This window comes from Entelurus aequoreus, linkage group LG21 (assembly GCF_033978785.1).
Source record: "Entelurus aequoreus isolate RoL-2023_Sb linkage group LG21, RoL_Eaeq_v1.1, whole genome shotgun sequence".
In the NCBI taxonomy this organism is placed as follows: domain Eukaryota; kingdom Metazoa; phylum Chordata; class Actinopteri; order Syngnathiformes; family Syngnathidae; genus Entelurus; species Entelurus aequoreus.
The window spans coordinates 370720-392370 of record NC_084751.1 but is presented as its reverse complement, the minus strand read 5'-3'; the positions used below and the strand labels follow the sequence as shown (position 1 = coordinate 392370).

General features: G+C 42.0%; 1 protein-coding gene and 1 pseudogene across 1 annotated transcript in view; both read right to left on the bottom strand.

Annotated features, from left to right (window-relative positions):
* LOC133639033 (histone-lysine N-methyltransferase SETD1B-A-like) overlaps positions 1-17922 on the bottom strand; it is a 35103-nt pseudogene extending 17181 nt beyond the window's left edge.
* Positions 17923-18080: 158 nt separating this feature from the next.
* The window catches only part of LOC133639031 (transmembrane protein 120B-like), a 44405-nt gene continuing 40834 nt past the window's right edge, over positions 18081-21651 (bottom strand). The window contains exons 12-14 of the transcript XR_009823720.1: positions 18862-18931; positions 18665-18782; positions 18081-18132 (exon numbers count right to left, since the gene is read on the bottom strand). The gene's annotated coding sequence lies outside the window, so the exon portion shown is untranslated. The remainder of the gene's footprint in view (positions 18133-18664; positions 18783-18861; positions 18932-21651) is intronic.

The following is a 21651-nucleotide window of genomic DNA, read 5'->3' as shown; positions in this document are numbered from 1 at the left end:
TTAACTTCTGAGTTTTCATGACTTCTGAAGAAAGAAACCATCCTCATGGATATGACACACTTCTTGCAGCTTTGGCAAAAAACATGGAGAGAGCTTCGCTACACATCTTTAAAATAAATCCAGAGCTCTGCAACTATCCATAAATCAGCTACATGTGCAGGAGCTGAAGTTTGATCATTTATAAAACGGAAAATTAAGCATGATGTTGCGGTTTTAAACTGTGAGTGTGATGTTAGCATTGTAGCTCCCAAGCTAAGCTAGTGTTGCTAACGTCTGTGTCTGCCTCTCCCATTCTTTAATGTTATGTTGTTGTATGTGATATATGGCATCTATTCGCTGACAAGTGAAGAGGCAGAGTGTAAAAAGTCCAATTAGGGCTGCATCGATTTGTCGCTTAATGAAATGTATTTGATAGACCGCCAGGAATGTTCATGTGACACTTTATCCTTTAATTGATCTAAAAAAATTACAAATAAATGTATAAAAATACTTTTTTTGCACTGAATGTCCATGTTTACAGGAGATATTATTTCCCACTGTGGTTATCATGCTTTTTTGGATTAAAGTAAGCCTTTTTCTAACACACTCATGTGATTACTGTGATCTTTTTTTTTCTTTCTTGTCGTGCAAAACTTTCACTTGACTTAGACTTAGACAAACGTTATTGATCCACAAGGGAAATTGTTCACACAGTAGCTCAGTTACAAAGGGTGGAAAGGGTAAGGATGGAAAGGATAATGCAGGTACAAAGTAGACTAAAAATGTACATAGTAGCAATATAAAATATATATGTAATATGTACATATTATATACAGTATATAACATACACTGATATATTATATTATTATTAGGGCTGCAACTAAGCTTAATTTGATAATCGATTAATCTGTTGATTATTACTTCGATTAATCGATTAATAATCGGATAAAAGAGACAAACTACATTTCTATCCTTTCCAGTATTTTATTGAAAAAAAACCAGCATACTGGCACCATACTTATTTTGATTATTGTTTCTCAGCTGTTTGTACATTTTGCAGTTTATAAATAAAGGTTTATAAAAAAAATAAAAAAATAAAATAAATTTAAAAATTTAAAAAAAATTGCCTCTGCGCATGCGCATAGCATAGATCCAACGAATCGATGACTAAATTAATCGCCAACTATTTTTATAATCGATTTTAATCGATTAGTTGTTGCAGCCCTAATTATTATATTATATTTTTACACTCAGCAACAGTCACTTTTTGTTTGAATATTTATTTATACATATTGCAATCGTTTAGTCGCAATATGTATTATTTATTACTCATTTTTAGTTTTTCATTAGGTTTTACTCTAGGTACTGTATGTAAAAATCTGCACTGCAACCACAATTTCCCCTTTGTGGGATAAATAATGTCTATCCTACAATTCTAATTTATTTTGTTACAATTGAATTTACTATAGTAGGTTTTAAAAATGAGTTAAAATCTAGTCCAACATCAAACTTAACATGCAGAGCAGATCATAAACAATAATTGAAACGAGTCAAAAGAGAAATCGCTGACTAGTCAACTACCAAAATAACCTACTGTCAATACACTGATTGTGAGACTTCTGTGGAATTGTTGAAAAATTGTTTCAAATGGGATCTTGAACGCACATGCACAGCCAGTATTTTAAGATGGTGACAGTATGACAAGGGACACAACTTACCTTTGCGGAGTGTTCCTTCTTCTCCCACCATTCATCAAACGCTCGAAAAGCCACCACCTCCACCATTTTACGGTTAAGGTCTCGCTTCATGATGGCTTTCAGTTCTTTGACAATGACCTGGAGGACACCTTCGATGGTGGCTTTGTGGGGATCCTCCTTTTTAGTCTCATAACCAGGAGGAGGGACGGTTGGGTTGAACTTGGGCATACTGGGATGCTGCCACTGCTGCCCGGGCGCCCCCGTTGCACTTCCATGCGCAGCAGCACCCATGGACAAATGTGGATAGGGTCCGGCAAACGCCGCGCTATCCACAAAATGCGGATAATGATAAGGGCCTCGAGTCTGAGCCATGCGACTCAGCATCTGCTGCTGCATTTGGAAAGACATGGGGACCGTGCTCCACTGTTCCCACCGCAGACAGTTCATCAGCTCCATTTGCACCAGCGGAATCATGCCGGGCGGGGTAGTGAGCCATATGTGGCAGCATGTGTGGGTGCACGCCGGGGTGAGCAGCCAGGTGGTGCCCCGGCAGGGTCGTGTGGGCTAGGTGATGGGGGATGGCGAAGCCCGCCAGGTGGGGATATCCGGCGGGATGGATGGCTAGGGTCTGGAGGGGGGACACGGCGGAGTTTACGACGATGCCTTTGCTACAGTCGCCGCCGCTGATTGGCGTGCCGGGCATCTCGTCATCCGAGATCTCCATGTCTTCTCCTGACGACTGATGACTCTGCACGACAAGGAAAGAGCGGTCATCTCTCTTGTGTGAGACTTTTTATTAGGGTTGTTAAACGATTAAAATGTCAAATTTAGATTAATCAAAAGGTTGCTGAAGATTAATTTAGATTAATCACGATTAAAACATTTTTTTAATCTGCTACCAAAGAATGTACAACAATTCTTCTCAACTAAAGAGGAGAAATATAACCTGAGAGGAAAATCTAATTTAAAACATTTGTATGCACGTACAACACTTAGAACCTTTAGCATATCAGTATGTGGAATTAAATTATGGAATGGATTAAGTAAAGAAGTTAAAACATTGTACTGATATGATCCAGTTTAAGAGGTTGTTCAAATTAATAGTGCTTACAAAGTACAAAGAAGAAGAATTATGAGAAATACTTTCAACCTTATTGAAAATAAGATATTCTTCATCTCTGTATGTTAATAATGACTGACTTAATTAATTACATATTACAAAACTGTTGTATTACTCATTCACGGATGTCATTTTGCTATAAAAAGGTCAGTAAATGAATGTGAATATATTTGTAAACGCTCTGAAGTGGGAAAGGGGTAGGATTAATATAAGCTTTGCTTCTTCCTACTCCCTTTCGGACATGATGTAAAGAGAAATTATATGAAATTGTGTGATGTATTATGCTGTAAGTGTGTTCGAAATAAACTAAAAGAAAGAAAGAAAGAAAGAAATCTAAATTAATCGTGTTTCAGTTTGTATTACTTTTTTTTTTTAAACAAACATTTATCAACTTTAATGTTATTAATATGGTCTTTTGAGATGGAAGGGCTTGGTGAAAAGAAAACTCATTTCCAGGGATGTAATGATATGAAATGTTCGTATCAAGGTTGTCATTATTATTGCGGTGATGTTGAATGTGCTCAAAAAGTACCTACACTGCAAAAAGTCAGTGTTCAAAAACAAGAAAAATATATATAAAAATTAGGGGTTGCTTTATTTGAACTAAGCAAAATTTTCTGCCAATAGAACAAGAAAATTCGGCTTGTCAAGACTTTCAAAACAAGTAAAATTACCTACCTCAATTAACCCAAAAATACCTTAAAATAAGTATATTCTCACTAATAACAAGTGCACTTTTCTTGGTAAAAAAAAAGAAAAGGGGCCCTTTTTGCTCAAAATGTTGAAAATTATTCTTAAATTAAGTAAATGCTAGTGCCATTATCTTGACATAATGATATGCGCTCGGCATCATGATTTTTTTTTTCATGCTTGAAGTAAGAAATCATTACTTTAAAAAAATAGTTTTATACTTGTGAGTGTTAATGACACAGCTTTGCATCAGTTGATATTCTAGTTTCAAGTATGTTTTACTCAATATAAGTCATAAAATCTCAGCTACAAGCTGTAATATCTTACTGAGATAATTTAGGACCAAAACCCTTAAAACAAGTAAAACACTCTGCTTAGTGAGAAGAATTATCTTATCAGACAGAAAATAAGCAAATATCACCCTTATTTGAAATATTTAATCTTACTTAGATTTCAGTTTTTGCAGTGTACGCACACACTGAAGTCTTTTAACCAGGTTGTATTGTTTTAAATAACTAAAATTAATACACTATAAACTTTATTGGCAAAAGAAACATTAAATATTGTTCTGACATTTTAAGAGCCATATTTTTATTTGAGTGACTGAATATGTTTATCTTCTTCCATCTTAATTTGTAAAATGTTTACTTTTTTTTTTTGATAAAGGAAAATTGAGAGTTCACTTGGCTTCCTTTATTGTTAATGACATTGCATGAGTTAATTTCCTGTTGCAGAAACAATCTGTCGGAGTTTATAAAGTGGTTAAAAGAACAAAAACACCTCCGCCTGTGTCGTATTTTTTGGAATATAGAATGATCACTTCGTTCTAAGACAGCACAGGTCAAATGTACACAATTGAATATCTTAGTTACTCAGACAGCAATGTGTTTATACAAGTTTATATTGGGGGATATTGTTTCTTAATGAGGACAGACATTAATGTGTCTTGTATTCATGTTAGCATTTAAGATAGTCCGGGGGTGTCAAACTCATTTTAGCTCAGGGGCCGCATGGAGGAAAATCTGTGCACATGCGGGCCTGACTATTATAATCATGGCATTAAGACTAAAAAATAAAGACAACTTCAGATTGTTTTCTTTGCCTTACTTTGGCCAAAAATAGAACAAACACATTCTGAAAATATTACAATAAAAATATAGAAAAAAAATACCGGCAGCGGTAAAGTTTAGATCCATGAAGGAAAAAAGAAAGTGAATGAATGTTTATAACTGAAAACATTTACATTTGCATAAAAAATTGATTACTTTTTTTTTTTTTTTTTTTTATGAATCAAGTAACGTTTATGACAACCTTTTTCCAAAACACAATATAGAATGTGTGGAATTCATACATTTATCATTTGTTTTCAAAACGGTAACAAAAAAGTGGGACCCCAAAAATGTACTGTGGGACCCCATTTTTATGTCTTGATGGGGTCCCTGGGACCCCATTTTAAAAATTCCTAGCACCAACACTGTTCGGAGTATTGGTGCGTGCAAAACAGCCGCAGCCGGCTGTGGCCTGCGGGTCGGTTCCGATACTAATCAAATATCATCCCGGGGCCATAGATAATTCATTCACGGGCTGGATCTGTGACACGTAGGCGCTAGTCAGTCCATGAGTTTATCAAAGTGTATTTATCAATCACGGTTTTTTGGTAATTTAATTAAAAACGGTAATAGGTTATAACTAACCATCGAGAGTTTTACCGTTGTATGAATAATACCCATCCCAACTAATTTGTTTACAATTTGTAATCATATTTATTAGAGATGTCCGATAATATCGGACTGCCGATATTATCGGCCGATAAATGCTTTAAAATGTAATATCGGAAATTATCAGTATCGGTTTCAAAATTATCGGTATCTGTTTCAAAAAGTAAGATTTATGACTTTTTAAAACGCCGCTGTGTACACGGACATAGGGAGGAGTAAAGAGCGCCAATAAACCTTAAAGGCACTGCCTTTGCGTGCCAGCCCAGTCACATAATATCTACGGCTTTTCACACACACACACACAAGTGAATGCAAAGCATACTTGGTCAACAGCCATACAGGTCACACTGAGGGTAGCCGTATAAACAACTTCAACACTGTTACAAATATGCGCCACACTGTGAACCCACACCACACAAGAATGACAAACACATTTCGGGAGAACATCCGCACTGTAACACAACATAAACACAACAGAACAAATACCCAGAACCCCTCGCAGCACTAACTCTTCCGGGACGCTACAATATACACCCACAGGTACCGCCAAACCCCCGCCCCACCTCAACCCAGCCCACCTCAACCTCCTCATACTCTCTCAGGGAGAGCATGTCCCAAATTCCAAGCTGCTGTTTTGAGGCATGTTAAAAAAAAAATAATGCACTTTGTGACTTAAATAATAAATATGGCAGTGCCATGTTGGCATTTTTTTCCGTTAACTTGAGTTGATTTATTTTGGAAAACCTTGTTACATTGTTTAATGCATCCAGCGGGGCATCACAACAAAATTAGGCATAATAATGTGTTAATTCCACGACTGTATATATTGGTATCGGTTGATATCGGAATCGGTAATTAAGAGTTGGACAATATCGGAATATCAGCAAAAAAGCCATTATCGGACATCTCTAGTTATAACTAACCATCGAAAGTTTTACCAATGTATGAATAATACCCATCCCAACTAATTTGTTTACAATTTGTAATCATATTTATAATGGATTGTTCACGTCCATTTTGACAACTCTAATGTTAATGTTGCAGAGTAAGATGTAACGCGCTTCAACGTTATTCTGACTGATACACAAGAGGATGTCAGGTCAAAGACTTGAAAGAGGATGTCATATAGGAAAAAAAGTACAACTTCAATGCTCTCAGGGCTGAGTGTGCTATTATGAGCGCCCGAGAGGGCACGAGATGAAGAGTATGCGAAAAGGAGATTGCACTGAGTGAGAAATTTAAGATTGTCGAGAGGGGAAGAGGTATGTCACCCTTCCTGTTCACAATCTTGAATTTGAGATGTCAGTAAAAGTGAAGCACCTGTTGCTCATTTATATGCCACCAAAATGGGCACACATCCTAGATCAAGTTTGAATCTGTACATGCTTGCTGCGGACAGCCGACAAGAGTGACCCGTGTCTCCGGTCAAACAAACTGTTTGCTCAGGCACCAAACATTGACCCGAAACAGACAAGTCAGTGATGCAAGAGCTGTATCATTAAAAAAAAGCATTCCCAGTTGGACACGTTGCGAAAGAAGCGAACGTGAGCTCGGCGCGGGAGTGGCATCCTTACACAAATGATGTTTGCTTTGCAATAACTGAAAGGTGAGAACATAAGCGGCGGTGGCCTATTCTGACTGTCGGGCTCAGGCAGAGGCAGGAAGCATGCCGCTCAATGGGGCCAACAGCCAAATCTGCGCTCTCCTCCATTGCGAGCGAAACAGGAAGCAAGACTAGTATTTCATTCCTCAATTGAACATAAGCCAGAGTGTGCAGGAACTCAGAAGGACAGAAACTCCTGTTTAACTCCAAGGTAAACTCTATTTACACACCCAAACATGTTTAATCTGTCTTGGCACATTTAAAGACGCTAAACATGCTTTTTTATGTGAAACCCGAGATTGCTTTACAAGACTGAACAAGGAGCACGAAATGAAAAGGAAAGTGTATTACAAGTACTTGAAACCAGACTTAACTTCCTGTGACCTGTCAATATCGTCTCTTAGAGCAGGCCTGCGGGGAAATTATTTTGTTTGGGGGGGCCAAATTTAGAGAAAAAAATGTGTCTGGAACACTAATACAAAACCTCACAATAATGTCTGAATGCTAAAAACGTTATGACATACTGCCTTAAAAAATGGAATGGAATTTTAAATTTTTTTTACTGAATGAGACACCCAGAATGTACATGAAAATAAAGAATGTGGGATTTAAAATATTAACTATGAGCGATAAAACACTGAATATTGAGAACATATGAATGTCACACCCACTCTCGATCGACATATTTTACGATCAAGCGAAACGCAACAAAAATGCAACAAACAGCGAAATATTAGCGTGAAAAAAACCCACCTACAATCGGATACATCGGCTATATCACTAAGCTTTAGAAATTTGTTGTAAAAATCTCCATCCGCGTCTGTCCCTGACACCCGCATTTCAGGCTGGCCGCTCTGGAAACACTCTGTGGAAACGCTCTCCACCCACACTGCTCGGTGCCTCGTCTAAGCTGCTGTGACTTAGATTACCGTAGTAACTAATTAGATTACCATAGTAACTGGTATATAATGCAAAAGCGCAGATTCCAACCATTGAAATACTTTGTGTAGTTCAAGACTTACGGTCATTTGAAAACATCACTGCACATCATAATGGCAGCTACACTTTCCATCTTAAAGATCAAAAAAAATTATTTGGGAATGTCCGGCGGGCCAGATTGAAAAGCTTAATGGGCCGAATGCGGCCCCCGGGCCTTAATTTGCCCAGATCTGCTTTAGAGACTTGTTTAAAGTTTAAAATCAAACCTTGTTTGTTTTAGGCTCGCACTCCACCAAAATGCGACCGTTTCTACCCACAGCTTTTTTTTTTTTATTGGCCCTCAGCATGTTTTAAAAATAAAACAAATGTATTATTAAGTTGCTTTGTCATCTATAACCCAAAGCTCAGATATTTTGTTCAGATAGTTCAACGTGTATATGGATTGGTTTTAATATATTTAATGCATAAAATGCGTCAGTGTGAGTCTTCCAGTTTTTGTATACGGTCCTCATTGGGAATAATTTGGGACGTCCCTGCATTACATCACAGTAAAACTTATTGTCACTACTCCTGTTGCTGAGTAGGGATGTTCAAATCTTACAAACACATTTGTAAATCAGTCACTCTCTTTCTGCGTCACTCAAAACCAGGCATTATTATGTCTGTTAAGTGTTTGGTGAATGTTGTGTAAAAACGTCTTACCGTGTCCATTTTTTCTGTTTCCGCATGGCCTTGAGGATGTTCATCTTTCACCTCACTGTTCATTTTCTCGTGGACAGGAGAGACGATTCTCTTCACCAGGGAAGCGGTACCGGGAATCGGCTCGTCCTCGTCCGAATCGGGCAGCGGGGTCGGACTGATGTCCTCCAAGCCTGTGCTACAGGGACGGGAGTTTTGCGTTCCACCCGTGTACGGGGGAATGGGGGAGAGCTGCGAGGACGAGGAGGAAATGGGACTTCCCTCCATTCGCACCTCAGTGTCCGAGATCTGCTCTGCCAGGAAGGGCAGCAGTTTAGTCCTTTTTTCCTTGAGGAGCATCTCGATGCGCGAGTCCAGGCTGTTGCGCTCTGCGTCCGGGGCCGGGGAACCAGGTGAGGGGCAGTGTTCGGGCGTTCGAGGGGGTGGCGTGGTTGGTTGCGGTCCGGGTTCGGGTGGGGGTTCTGGAATGGGAGGCGTTTCCGGTCTATCCTTCACGGGAAGAAAGTCTGTGGGTGCTACCAGGGGCGGCTGTGGGGGTCTGTGGTACTCACTCTCCCTTTGGGCTGGGTGATGAAATGCGGGTTCTGATGGTGGGAAAGCGGGTGGCATGGGAGCCTGGTAGGGCGAGAAAGCCGACTTGAAGTTTGAGGTAGCAGGGGGAGGCGGTGTGTACGTGAAAGATGGGGTTGTAGGCGGTGGTTCTGGCGGTGTGAGGTGCTGCTGTTTAAAAGGCGATTGTTCCGATGTCGAGCTCCTGTACATGTTGCTACGATACTGAGGCCTCTCCGGTCGGCGGTTGTACGCATCCTGGAATTTGCTCTCATGTCTTCGGGACTTGTAGCTGCCGGAACTCTCCGTACGGCTGGACTGGTAGGAGGGTGTGGACTGGCGACTGGAGTAGCTGGAGTCTTGAGAGAAGGGCGTGCCTGCCTGGCGCGGCGTCCCCTGCGACTGGGGCGTGTCCTGCCTTAGGCTGGAGTAGCCCGTCTCCAGAGACAGCGGCGTGGTGGAACTGCTGCTGGGCGGCGCTGGTCCTGATGCCGTAGATTGGCTGCTTTCGGATAACCTACCGATTGGCTTGCATGCCTTGCGGAGGGGGGACAAACAAAGTTGGGGTTAGAGGAGATATTTGGACCCATACAACACAATAATTATTTATTATATAATAAATTAGGAGGTAATGGTACATGTATTTGTGTTCAGATTTTTTGAGATGTACGAAACAAGGGCATACTGAGTTTTCACGCGGAACACATTACCAGCCTTTGGCAAGGAATTGTGTCAAACCTCTTGCATCGTTTAAAGTCTCCTATTTGGGAACGCTTTGCTGTCCCAGTCAAATACGTAAACAGACTAAAACACGTTGACAAGTAGAAAGCAGCTGCGACCAGTTCTTGTATGTATAGAGTAAAAACCATTAAAGCTGTTTACACCAAACCCGAGTTGTTGCATTTTGTTCCCTTACTGTACCAAAAATTAACTGAAGTATGACCTTAAAAGCGAGGTATGCACTGAGTTGTGGTTATGGCGTAGTTACACACTTCCTGCCAGCTGCCATGTTGGTTGAATTTCCCCTCATTGTTTTGCAGTAAACAACAATAAAATACAGAATCAATGAAGAACAGATTTTCTGTGGATGCATAATAAATTAAAATGACTTCCTATGCGATTTTGTATGCTAAATATTTGGACCATTTGAGGAAGGATCATATAAAAGAAATGGAAACATCATATAAAAAAAAAACACCCATTTGATGCAAAAAGTAGGAAAGTTGCACAAAAAGCAAACACGCCTTGGCAGAGGTAAAACATTAACTAGTGGATGGGAGGATCAGGGCTGGGCACGTGTGGGGGGATCTCACACTGTGAGGCCAAAGTGCATTTTTCAAAGCCCTTTTGAGATGTAACTCCTTAAAGCAGAGACCAACAAGAATCGGTCTCCTCCACCACCTGTGTTCACTGATTGGAAAAAAAGGGCATTTCAGGATAAGCACGTCTGCTGAGCTCAGCAATTCACACTGCGACAAGTGTGAAAACCCAAACAAAACTATTGTAAGTGTTGTGTATCATCCCCCACCCCCAATTTACCAGTAAGGCTTCCGCCAGGCTTCGAGGAGAGACTTCCAAGGCTTCCTCCGCGCCGACAGGCAGAGTCCGCGGAGTGTAGCTGCCATTCATCAGGAGCTGAAAGTACCTGAGGCGATTCTCACCTGAGGAAAGGCAAAAGGGATATAATTGCAGATTCGTGAAGAGGCCATTGTTGGAGATAATCTGGCATTGTTCAAACAACAGGGAACGCTCATTTGCAGCTGATGGAAAAAATTGCTATTTTATAATGAGACATTGTCCAAATATTTTTTGTAATTTGCAGTGGTGTTCCTGAATTGTACAGTATGCTATACCACCAATAAAGTGATTAAATGCAGCAGCTATGTAAACAAGAGAGGACACTGACAGGTTGTTTAAGTGTTTGTTTACATGTCTGAAATTAGGCACACTGGGAGGAAAGGGTACCCTCAGCGGTGGGCTTGTGGGAGAAGGGATTACAATTCAATGAAATTCAATTAGCCTCCCAAGCAGAGGAGCTAACCACGTGACAGCTGTGGCCCCAAGTAAGGCGGACTTTTCATACGCTGCCAGCTGAAAGTTGTCACCCGGGAGTTTTACCTTTGGGGTCGAGCTCCACGTGGATGATGGTGCCCATCACAGACGTGTTGTGCAGCGACTGCACGGCCACTTTGGCGGCTTTGACGTTCTCAAAAACCACTTTGGCGATGCCCAAGTGCTTCTTGTTCTTGGGGTTGTAGAGGATCTCCACCTCCTCGATTTCGCCAAACTTCTTGCACATGTCGCTGAGGAAGCCCTCCCGGATGTTGTCATTTAGGCGGGCGAATGTCACCTCCTTCGGGGGCACAGGGCCAATGTAGCACTCGTCGATCTTGGAGGAAGAGTTTGAAAAAGCAGAGGAGGGCCTTAAGTTTGGAGGAGGGGGGTTGTGACAAAACCAGTACTCTAAAGCAAGTAATTTAAAGGAGACCTATTATGCAAAACCAACTATTCTTACCTGTTGCTACTTGTTTTTGTCTATTTGGGATCTGCGCATGTCCTGAAAATTTTAAATCAAACCATGGAGGCATGGCGGAGATATTTATAAAACAATCTTGCCTTCCTTTATACGTCCTCCAAATAAGTCGTTTGTAATTCGCCCAATTTGTGATGTCAGTGGATGTCTCCATACATGGTAGAAATGTACCCGAAAAGCTTTGCGCGAGTCCACCATTGTAGTCCGACGCTGTTGTAGGTAAGTTCCTTCTTTTTCTCTATCCTTTTGTTGTGGGGCAGACTGGCTCGTACAGGCACATGCATCCTCCACTGTTGCCATTTCTAATACAAAATAGTGTATGAACTTATATATGTCAATAGACTCCATATGGAAGCACTAAAAAGTGGAGGCACGTAAATAAGAGCGCCCGCAAAACAGTGCATTCTGAAGAGACGGTCAGAAAGCGGCTTGAAAATTGTCTGTAAAACATCATCTATGCAAAATTTTTACTAAGAACCACCATTACATGACATGAGGACCACAAGGAAATGTTTTAAATGTACAAAAAACATCATAATATGACCCTCTTTAAGGGGAGGTGCAGCAGCTTGTGAAAAAAAAAACACAAAAAGATGAGAGAGTAAACAGAATCGGAGAAGCAAACAACTCCACAAAATATAATATCTAGTTATTTCCATTAAGGATCTTTCACTATTGTTTCTCTGGAGTAGGTCCTTAAAAGGAGCGGGCCGCTGCCGTCATATAGTATTTTTTTCTGAATTATCCTTTAAAAAAGCACAGAGATCATTTATGTGATAAGATTAAAAAAAAAAATAGCAAAGCGCTCCTGTCATTTCATGGATCTTTGACTAGTGTTTTGCAGTAGGTCCTTAAAAGTTGAAGGACGCTCCTGTCACATAGAAGATCTTTGATGAGCATTTTGTTTTGCAGACAGACCTTAAAAACAGTAGTGAGCGCCTTCCATCCATCCCCCATTTTCTACTGTTTGTCCCTTTCGGGGTCGCGGGCGATGCTGGAGCCTATTTCAACTGCATTCGGGCGGTAGACGGGGTACACCCTGGACAAGTCGCAACCTCATCGCAGGTCCAACACAGATAGACAGACAACATTCACACTCACATTCACACACTAGGGACAATTTATCATAAAAAAACCAGCACAGCATTTCGAAGATCTTGACCAGCGTTGCTTAAAGCGGTTCCTTAAAAACAGCAGTGTTCCTGTCAAATAGAGGATCTTTGAGAAGTACTCCTTAAAAACAGCAGGGCGCTCCTGTCCTATTAGAGATCTTTGACAAGTGTTGCTGCAGCATATCCTTAAAAACAACAGAGTACTTTTAACCTGACTCTCGCCAGATCCTTGTAGCTCGCTGAGCTCCACACAAGGATCTGGGCTCGAGGGCATTGCAAACTCCTTCAAGATAGCAAAAATAATGAACCAATCAGGATCGCAGGGCGGGATTTCATAGATGTGACATAGCGCCGAAGCGACTGTTATTAAACAACAATGGCGGCACGCAGCGAGGAGTCGTGTGCTGACATTGATGCTGCTATTGCAACTGTTTTGTCGAACATGGACATTGCTGCATTGTTTCAGTAAATGTTTTCTAACTTTTCACTCTGTCGTTATCCAATATGTCGGCTGTTTTGTTTTGTATTTCCCAGCGTCGGTCTCATCAGCGTCACGGCTTGATTTGGATGCAAGTGGTTGAAGTAGCACGTCATTCAAGATAACGGACAAGGGGTTTATCCAATCACATACAATTTTTTTTTTTACAAGGCCCCGCCTTCTGAAATACATCTCCTATTGAGAAGTCCCAGATCCTTGTGTGGAGCCCAGCGAACTACAAGGATCTGGCGAGAGTCAGGTTAGAGTACTTTGGCCATGGAGAGGATTTCTGCCAGTGTGTTGAGCAGAAAAGGACACTAAATAGGCTCGAGAAAATAACATTGTTGCTGAGTGTAGGGGAAGGTTCCCAACTGTGTTATATCCTCTGGAGGGAAGTCACATTTTGAAAACCCTCCTGGACTAAACATGCAGAACAGCTTCCTAAGAATTCCTGAAGATGAATAAAGGGGGTGTGTCTGAAACGTAAAGACCCTTCATTTTTTTCCTCCCTCAACACACACTTGCTGTTAAGACACCTTAAATTTGGGCACCGGTAGGTCAGTTTCTTGAGAAAATAACATTGTTGCTGAGTGTAGGGGAAGGTTCCCAACTGTGTTATATCCTCTGAAGAGAAGTCCATCCATCCATCCATTTTCTACCGCTTATTCCCTTCTGGGTCGCGGGGGGCGGTGGAGCCTATCTCAGCTACAATCGGGCGGAAGGCGGGGTACACCGTGGACAAGTCGCCACCTCGTCGCAGGGCCAACACAGATAGACAGACAACATTCACACTCACATTCACACACTAGGGCCAATTTAGTGTTGCCAATCAACCTATCCCCAGGTGCATGTCTTTGGAGGTGGGAGGAAGCCGGAGCCGAAGGGAAGTCCATCCATCCATCCATTTTCTACCGCTTGTCCCTTTTGGGGTGGCGGAGGGTGCTGCAGCCTATCTCAGCTGCATTCGGGCGGAAGGCGGGGTACACCCTGGACAAGTCGCCACCTCATCACAGGGCCAACACAGATAGACAGACAACATTCACACTCACATTCACACACTAGGGCCAATTTAGTGTTGCCAATCAACCTATCCCCAGGTACATGTCTTTGGAGGTGGGAGGAAGCCGGAACGGAAGGGAAGTCACACTTTGAAAACCCTCCTGGACTAAACATGCAGAACAGCTTCCTAAGAATTCCTGAAGATGAATAAAGGGGGGGTGTCTGAAACTTAAAGACCCCTCATTTTTTCCCTCCCTCCACACACACTTGCTGTTAGATACCTTAAATTTGGGCACCGGTAGGTCGGTTTCTTGAGAAAATAACATGGTTGTTGAGTGTAGGGGAAGGTTCCCAACTGTGTTATATCCTCTGGAGGGAAGTCACACTTTGAAAACCCTCCTGGACTATAAACATGCAGAACAGCTACCTAAGAATTCCTGAAGATGAATAATGGGGGTGTGTCTGAAACTTAAACACCCCTCATTTTTTCCCTCCCTCCACACACACTTGCTGTTAGATACCTTAAATTTGGGCACCGGTAGGTCGGTTTCTTGAGAAATAAACATGGTTGTTGAGTGTAGGGGAAGGTTCCCAACTGTGTTATATCCTCCGAAGGGAAGTCCATCCATCCATCCATTTTTTACTGCTTATTCCCTTCGGGGTTGCGGGGGGCGGTGGAGCCTATCTCAGCTACAATCGGGCGGAAGGCGGAGTACACTGTGGACAAGTCGCCACCTCATCACAGGGCCAACACAGATAGACAAACAACATTCACACTCACATTCACACACTAGGGCCAATTTAGCGTTGCCAATCAACCTATCCCCAGGTGCATGTCTTTGGAGGTGGGAGGAAGCCGGAGCGGAAGGGAAGTCCATCCATCCATCCATTTTCTACCGCTTGTCCCTTTTGGGGTGGCGGAGGGTGCTGCAGCCTATCTCAGCTGCATTCGGGCGGAAGGCGGGGTACACCCTGGACAAGTCGCCACCTCATCACAGGGCCAACACAGATAGACAGACAACATTCACACTCACATTCACACACTAGGGACAATTTAGTGTTGCCAATCAACCTATCCCCAGGTACATGTCTTTGGAGGTGGGAGGAAGCCGGAGCGGAAGGGAAGTCACACTTTGAAAACCCTCCTGGACTAAACATGCAGAACAGCTTCCTAAGAATTCCTGAAGATGAATAAAGGGGGGATGCCTGAAACTTAAAGACCCCTCACTTTTTTCCTCCCTCGACACACACTTGCTGTTAGATACCTTAAATTTGGGCACCGGTAGGTCGGTTTCTTGAGAAAATAACATTATTTCTGAGTTCCCAACTGTGTTATATCCTCTGAAGGGAAGTCACACTTTGAAAACCCTCCTGGACTAAACATGCAGAACAGCTTCCTAAGAATTCCTGAAGATGAATAAAGGGGGTGTGTCTGAAACTTAAAGATCCCTCATTTTTTCCCTACCTCCACACACACTTGCTGTTAAGATACCTTAAATTTGGGCACCGGTAAGTTGGTTTCTTGAGAAAATAACATTGTTGCGGAGTGTAGGGGATGGTTCCCAACTGTGTTATATCCTCCGAAGGGAAGTCCATCCATCCATCCATTTTTTACCGCTTATTCCCTTCGGGGTTGCGGGGGGCGGTGGAGCCTATCTCAGCTACAATCCGGCGGAAGGCGGAGTACACCGTGGACAAGTCGCCACCTCGTCGCAGGGCCAACACAGATAGACAGACAACAGACAACATTCACACACTAGGGCCAATTTAGCGTTGCCAATCAACCTGTCTTTGGAGGTGGGAGGAAGCCGGAGCGGAAGGGAAGTCACACTTTGAAAACCCTCCTGGACTAAACATGCAGAACAGCTTCCTAAGAATTCCTGAAGATGAATAAAGGGGGGGGGGGTGTCTGAAACTTAAAGACCCCTCACTTTTTCCCTCCCTCCACACACACTTGCTGTTAGATACCTTCAATTTGGGCACCGGTAGGTCGGTTTCTTGAGAAATGAACTTTATTTCTGAGTTCCCAACTGTGTTATATCCTCTGAAGGGGAAGTCACACTTTGAAAACCCTCCTGGACTAAACATGCAGAACAGCTTCCTAAGAATTCCTGAAGATGAATAAAGGGGGTGTGTCTGAAACTTAAAGACCCCTCATTTTTTCCCTCCCTCCACACACACTTGCTGTTAAGATACCTTAAATTTGGGCACCGGTAGGTCGGTTTCTTTGTACTTTGTCCACAAACGTCCGATTCTGGGGTCTCGTACAATGTCCACCGGTGGCATCCCCGGGTTCTGTGGAAGGAGGCAAGGCATGCACACATGTGCTGTCATCTATTACTCGCGTAAACAAAACGCAGGAAGGAGGCTCGGTCACCGGTGGCATCACAACACGATATAGACACACCGTAGCCCCATAATGGAGGTCGCCGACTCGGATTGCACTTACGGGCATGCTGAACGTGTGTCCATCGTAGCGGTAGAGCTTGTGCGATCCCTTCCTGAGCGCCGGGTCGATGATCAACTTGTAACTTCTCCACTGGTGACTCCGCTTCTCCGCCGAGCCGCACACCGGGTGACTGTCGGTGCCGTTGGCCAGCGCTGGAAGGGACAGGCGGAGGGATCAAGCAAAAGCGGCGGCGGCGGCGGGGGGCGAAAGCAAGCTAACGTGAAGCAGCGCTAACTCAACACGGTCCCGTAACCACCACCACCACCCCGTGTCCTCGACACTTCCACGCCAACGTGCATGACTTTCAGCGACAATGCAACGCCATCACGACGGACAATTGGAAGGAGAGAGAGAGAGAAGAGAGGGGGGAAAGCTTACTTGAACTCTGCTTTCTGCCATGGTCTTCGTGCAATTTGTTTCGCTCCCCCGGCTTGGACATGGCTGGTCCGATCGAGGGGGATTTCAGTCTTGAATCGATTAAGGAATCGCTTTCGCCTTTTTTCCGCCGTTCAGATTACATGATTTATCTTGAGGAAAAGCGCCTGCTTTTTCGGCGAGAGCCAGCACATATTGTGTGTGTATGTGTGAGTGTGTGTGTGTAGCTTCTGTCTCTCCCACAATACACTGCTAGGCTCCGCCAGTGCCGAACGCTAAATCGCACTTTCGCCACAAACTTCCTCGGCCCCTGCCTGGTCGCATTTTACCCGATAAAAACACATTTTGGAGTTAAACTATCCTCGCCGCTAAAACGACCCGGTTACACACATACGGCTGATTTTTTTTTAGAAAAAAACACATTTGTCGTTTCGCCGCTCGACGGTGGAGCGTGTCGAATCTGCCACTCGCGTTTACCTAACTGACAAACAAATGCATTGTGCTGCATTCGGCGACACTGCTAAACTAGTGACAACAACGCAGGGCAGTGGAATATGTGTCAATACTTGAGCTGGCACCTTTATAATTTAACGTAAAGAAATACATAATAGTGCCTCCCCCTCCCATAGATCATAGCTTCAAAAAGCAATACTAACGTCATCTGACGTCGTGCTGATATTATTATTTTTTCTTTAAATGTTTTTAATTATTTTTATTTTGGACGAACACTGTTTTTTTTCCCCCTTTCTTTTTGACATTGCCTGCTGTTTTCTTTTTGCAGTGCTCGGGCAATTGGCTGGTTAACAGTGGCAGGCTGGCGTAGCCAATCAGAAGGCGGCAGCAGAGGAGCGGTCTGCTATTAGAGGCACGGCTCAGGAGTCCTTCAACAGAGCAGAGAGAGAGGGGGGCCCTGAAAGCTCCCGGCAGCCATTTTCATGCTTAGAAACATGGGGACTTCATAGGCCTAGCTGGGTTTCCTTTGTCTCAAAAAAAAAAGGGATCTTTACACTTGATTTCCTCAACCTCTCACGGACTATGATAAGCCTTATGATTGCTCCTTTGAAAGGATTTGAGAAGAAGGAAGAGAGAAAATGTGCTGGATGTAATTACCCTGTGACATTTTGAGCCTTTTTTCCTCTGCCTGGAATCCATCTTTGTCCTAACTTGGTCACGGGCACACCCATATACAATACTATTTGAAAAGAGAGGGGAAAAAAATGAAAATGTGAATAAACAGCTCTTTTGAGGAAATGAGGGTAAAAAAAAACACAGTTGTATGTTTAAGTGTAAGTCAGTTTTACACCTATGGGCCTTGTATGAGTAGCAATGAGTAAGTCCAACTCTTCTATAATATTTGCAGCATGCAGTTGTTTATTAAACTTTTTTGTCAATGTATCAACTAAGCTATGCTAATAAATACAACATATATTGGTGGCCTGTCATAATTTGAAAAATACTCTCCTTATATTCCCTTGCATTTGATGCTTTGAATAATGGCTTTTTGAACATCTTCTCCCATAACAGAAAGCTGATGGATTTTTCCAGAGAGAACAGTTCTGGGTGCCGGATTTGGGTTGCCATTTATAAAGAACCAAATTGTAGTCGACGTGAACTCACTTCAAGGTCAGATTTAATTTCCCAAACATGTCTAAGTCGTGGGGGGGTTCCATGTAGAAGTAGAAACCTTCCAAAGCCAAAAAAAGGGACAATAGCTAAATATTTACCTCAGTACTTTGGTGAAATGCAGTAAAACAGGCCTTAAAATGCATAGGGGACAGTATTCCATCTTCCATCTTTGGGATCCTCTAATAATGTCACTAATAAGGGATTGGGGAGGTCATCCTGCAAAAAGAAAAGGAATCAATTATTGGCACAAAAGATGACGCTTGTGCCCAAACAATCATTAGTGCTTTTCCATTACCTCTCAGCCAGGATCTTCAACCACCATCATCTGTTTTTGGGGCAATATGCAAAGCTTCTCTCTCTCCCCCCTGAAGACAGGATAACAGTCAACTAACATCGACCATTCTCACTAAGATTCACCATTTAAAACCACAAGGAAATGTTATTTGCCAAGGTAACTTTTTTTAAATTTATTACACTTTACCATTTACTTGTCTTTATCTGTACTGTAGATGTAGGCATTGTAATAGAGGACATACTTGTCAATTGTGATTACATTTATACATTTAAACATCTTAATTGATATTGCAATGTTAACTTACAGTGGTATTCAAAATATGTAATCCGAGCCTTTAAATGTGAGTTTTAGGGGATTTGGGGGAGAAATCTTGGTACTATTCACTGCTTCCCCTCCACGTTTTGTCCAAAAGCCATCAGTTGGCGTATGTTTTTGTGTTTAAAAGAGTTCTGCAGGCTCTCAAAATGGCTTCTCGTCACACACACAAAAGACAGAGCTTCAAATAAGTGTTGCTGCGCCATAACTGGGTGAGGTCTTCTTTCTCTCTCTCTCCCTTGCTCTCATTCGAGAGCGCCTCTTCGACGACAACGAGGGGTGGGGGGGAGGGGAAAGTCTTCATTCTCGAAGTTTCCACACTCAAAGCGAGGCGTTTTGACACCCAGGCGACAGTGGTGTAACTATATCCGGGACGGACGTACATTTTGTGGGTTGAATTGACGGAAGAATCGATGCCATAATGTGGAAGGAAGAAAACAAAGATGGCGGCGAATGGGGTTCACTCTCCCAAAGGCGAAGGCGGTAATCCGAGATCTGGCGGGGGTTGCCATGGCAGCACTCCCTTCACATTGCCATATTAGGTCATGGGAAGTGTACACAGAGCAACCTTGTTGACGGGGAAATTACTTTGCGTGCCAAAGGTTGCTAGAGGCCAGAGAAACCGTATTTTAAAAAATAGTTAAAGACAGAAAAGATTTGCTTTTTTAAGTGCGTCTTTTTTTGTGACACACCTTTTTAAAGGCCAATGTCAAGGCCTGCTTTTCCTGCCAGTCGTGTTTATTTTTGTCCTGCCTGAGGCGAGCATTCCTCCATTAGCAGATCACGATGCTGTCACTCCACTTAGCTCGGCAAACCCTCCCCCACATCATGTCACGGACATACAACAGCAAGGAAGCGTGTGTATCCAAGGTGAACATTTTGTCACACGCACAAAAAGTGGTTTAAAATCGAGTAGTCCAGTGTCTGTACAGGCCCTGAAAAACCGCCCATTAGTGTTGCTGCATTGCTGACATTCTGGAATGTTCCTCAGCGGACTGGGATGGCGAACAAAAGCTACTTTGTTGACGATTAGACACAAATACTGTTCTCGTTTCTGTGTAATGACGGATTACTGTCAAAAATACCGATATATTTGTTTGTCGACAAGTCATTTGACGTAAATGTTTGCCTGTAAGTTTGTAGTTAATCAGCCTTTATTTACAGCTGCTTTGAAGAACCCTTTACTGATGGTACTGTATTCCTTTTTAATCTATTACATTCTTTCAGTGCATGTATTAATGTAATATATTTTCATATTGACACCTTATGTACATATGCATGTTTTTATTAAACCCACTACTAGTTTTAACGTTGTGTGGAAAGTGTTAATCAGTGTCAAATGTCACTTTTACCCAGCAGCCTACTTAGTTTTAACGTTGTATGGAAAGTGTTAATCAGTGTCAAATGTCACTTTTACCCAGCCGCCTACTTAGTTTTAACGTTGTATGGAAAGTGTTAATCAGTGTCAAATGCCACTTTTACCTAACAGCCTACTTGGTGTAATTAGAATACATTTATTTTGTCACCTACCTTCATATTAGCTTACCTGTTAGTACCTCAGTGTTAACGCCATTATTTGACTAAATCCTGTAAACACCCCAAATAAATATGTATATAACTTAACTATTATCTAAGATAACTGAAGCATTTATAACTCATTTATTTAAATTGTGTTGAAAAATGATAACAGAAAGTGAACACATGTCTTGGTAGTTGCTATGAATTGGAAAAGGGGTAGGATTTAAATAAACGTTGATTCTTCCTACTCCTTTTCGAGCATGTAAAGAGAAATGAATACATGTGATTTAACTGTATGCATGTTTGAAATATACATTCAATAAAGCATAAATAAGCAAAAGGAATTACCGGTTTTGTGTGTTTCTCTTAAAGAGACAGCTTGCCAAAAATAATTTTAGCACAACTACCAGAAAAAATACCTTCCCACTTTTGTTTGTATGTGTGGAAAGTGTTAATCAGTGTCAAATGTCCCTTTTACCCAACAGCCTATTTGGTGTAATTAGAATACATTTATTTTGGCACCTACCTTCATATTAGTTTACTTGTTAGTACCTCACTGTTAATGCCATTATTTGACTAAATCATGTAAACCCCAAATAAATATATATTATAACTTAACTATTTAAGATAACTGTTGCATTTTTAACTCATTGATGTAAATTGTATTACAAAATGATAACAGAAAGTAAACACGTCTTGGTAGTTGCTATGAATTGGAAAAAGGGTAGGATTAAATAAGCGTTGATTCTTCCTACTCCTTTTCGAACATGTAAAGAGAAATGAATACATGAGATTTAACTGTATGCATGTTTGAAATAAACATTCAATAAAGCATAAATAAGCAAAAGGAATGACTGGTTTTGTGTGTTTCTCTTAAAGAGACAGCTTGCTAAAAATAATTTAAGCACAACTACCAAAAAAAATACCATCCCACTTTTGTTTGTATGTGTGGAAAAT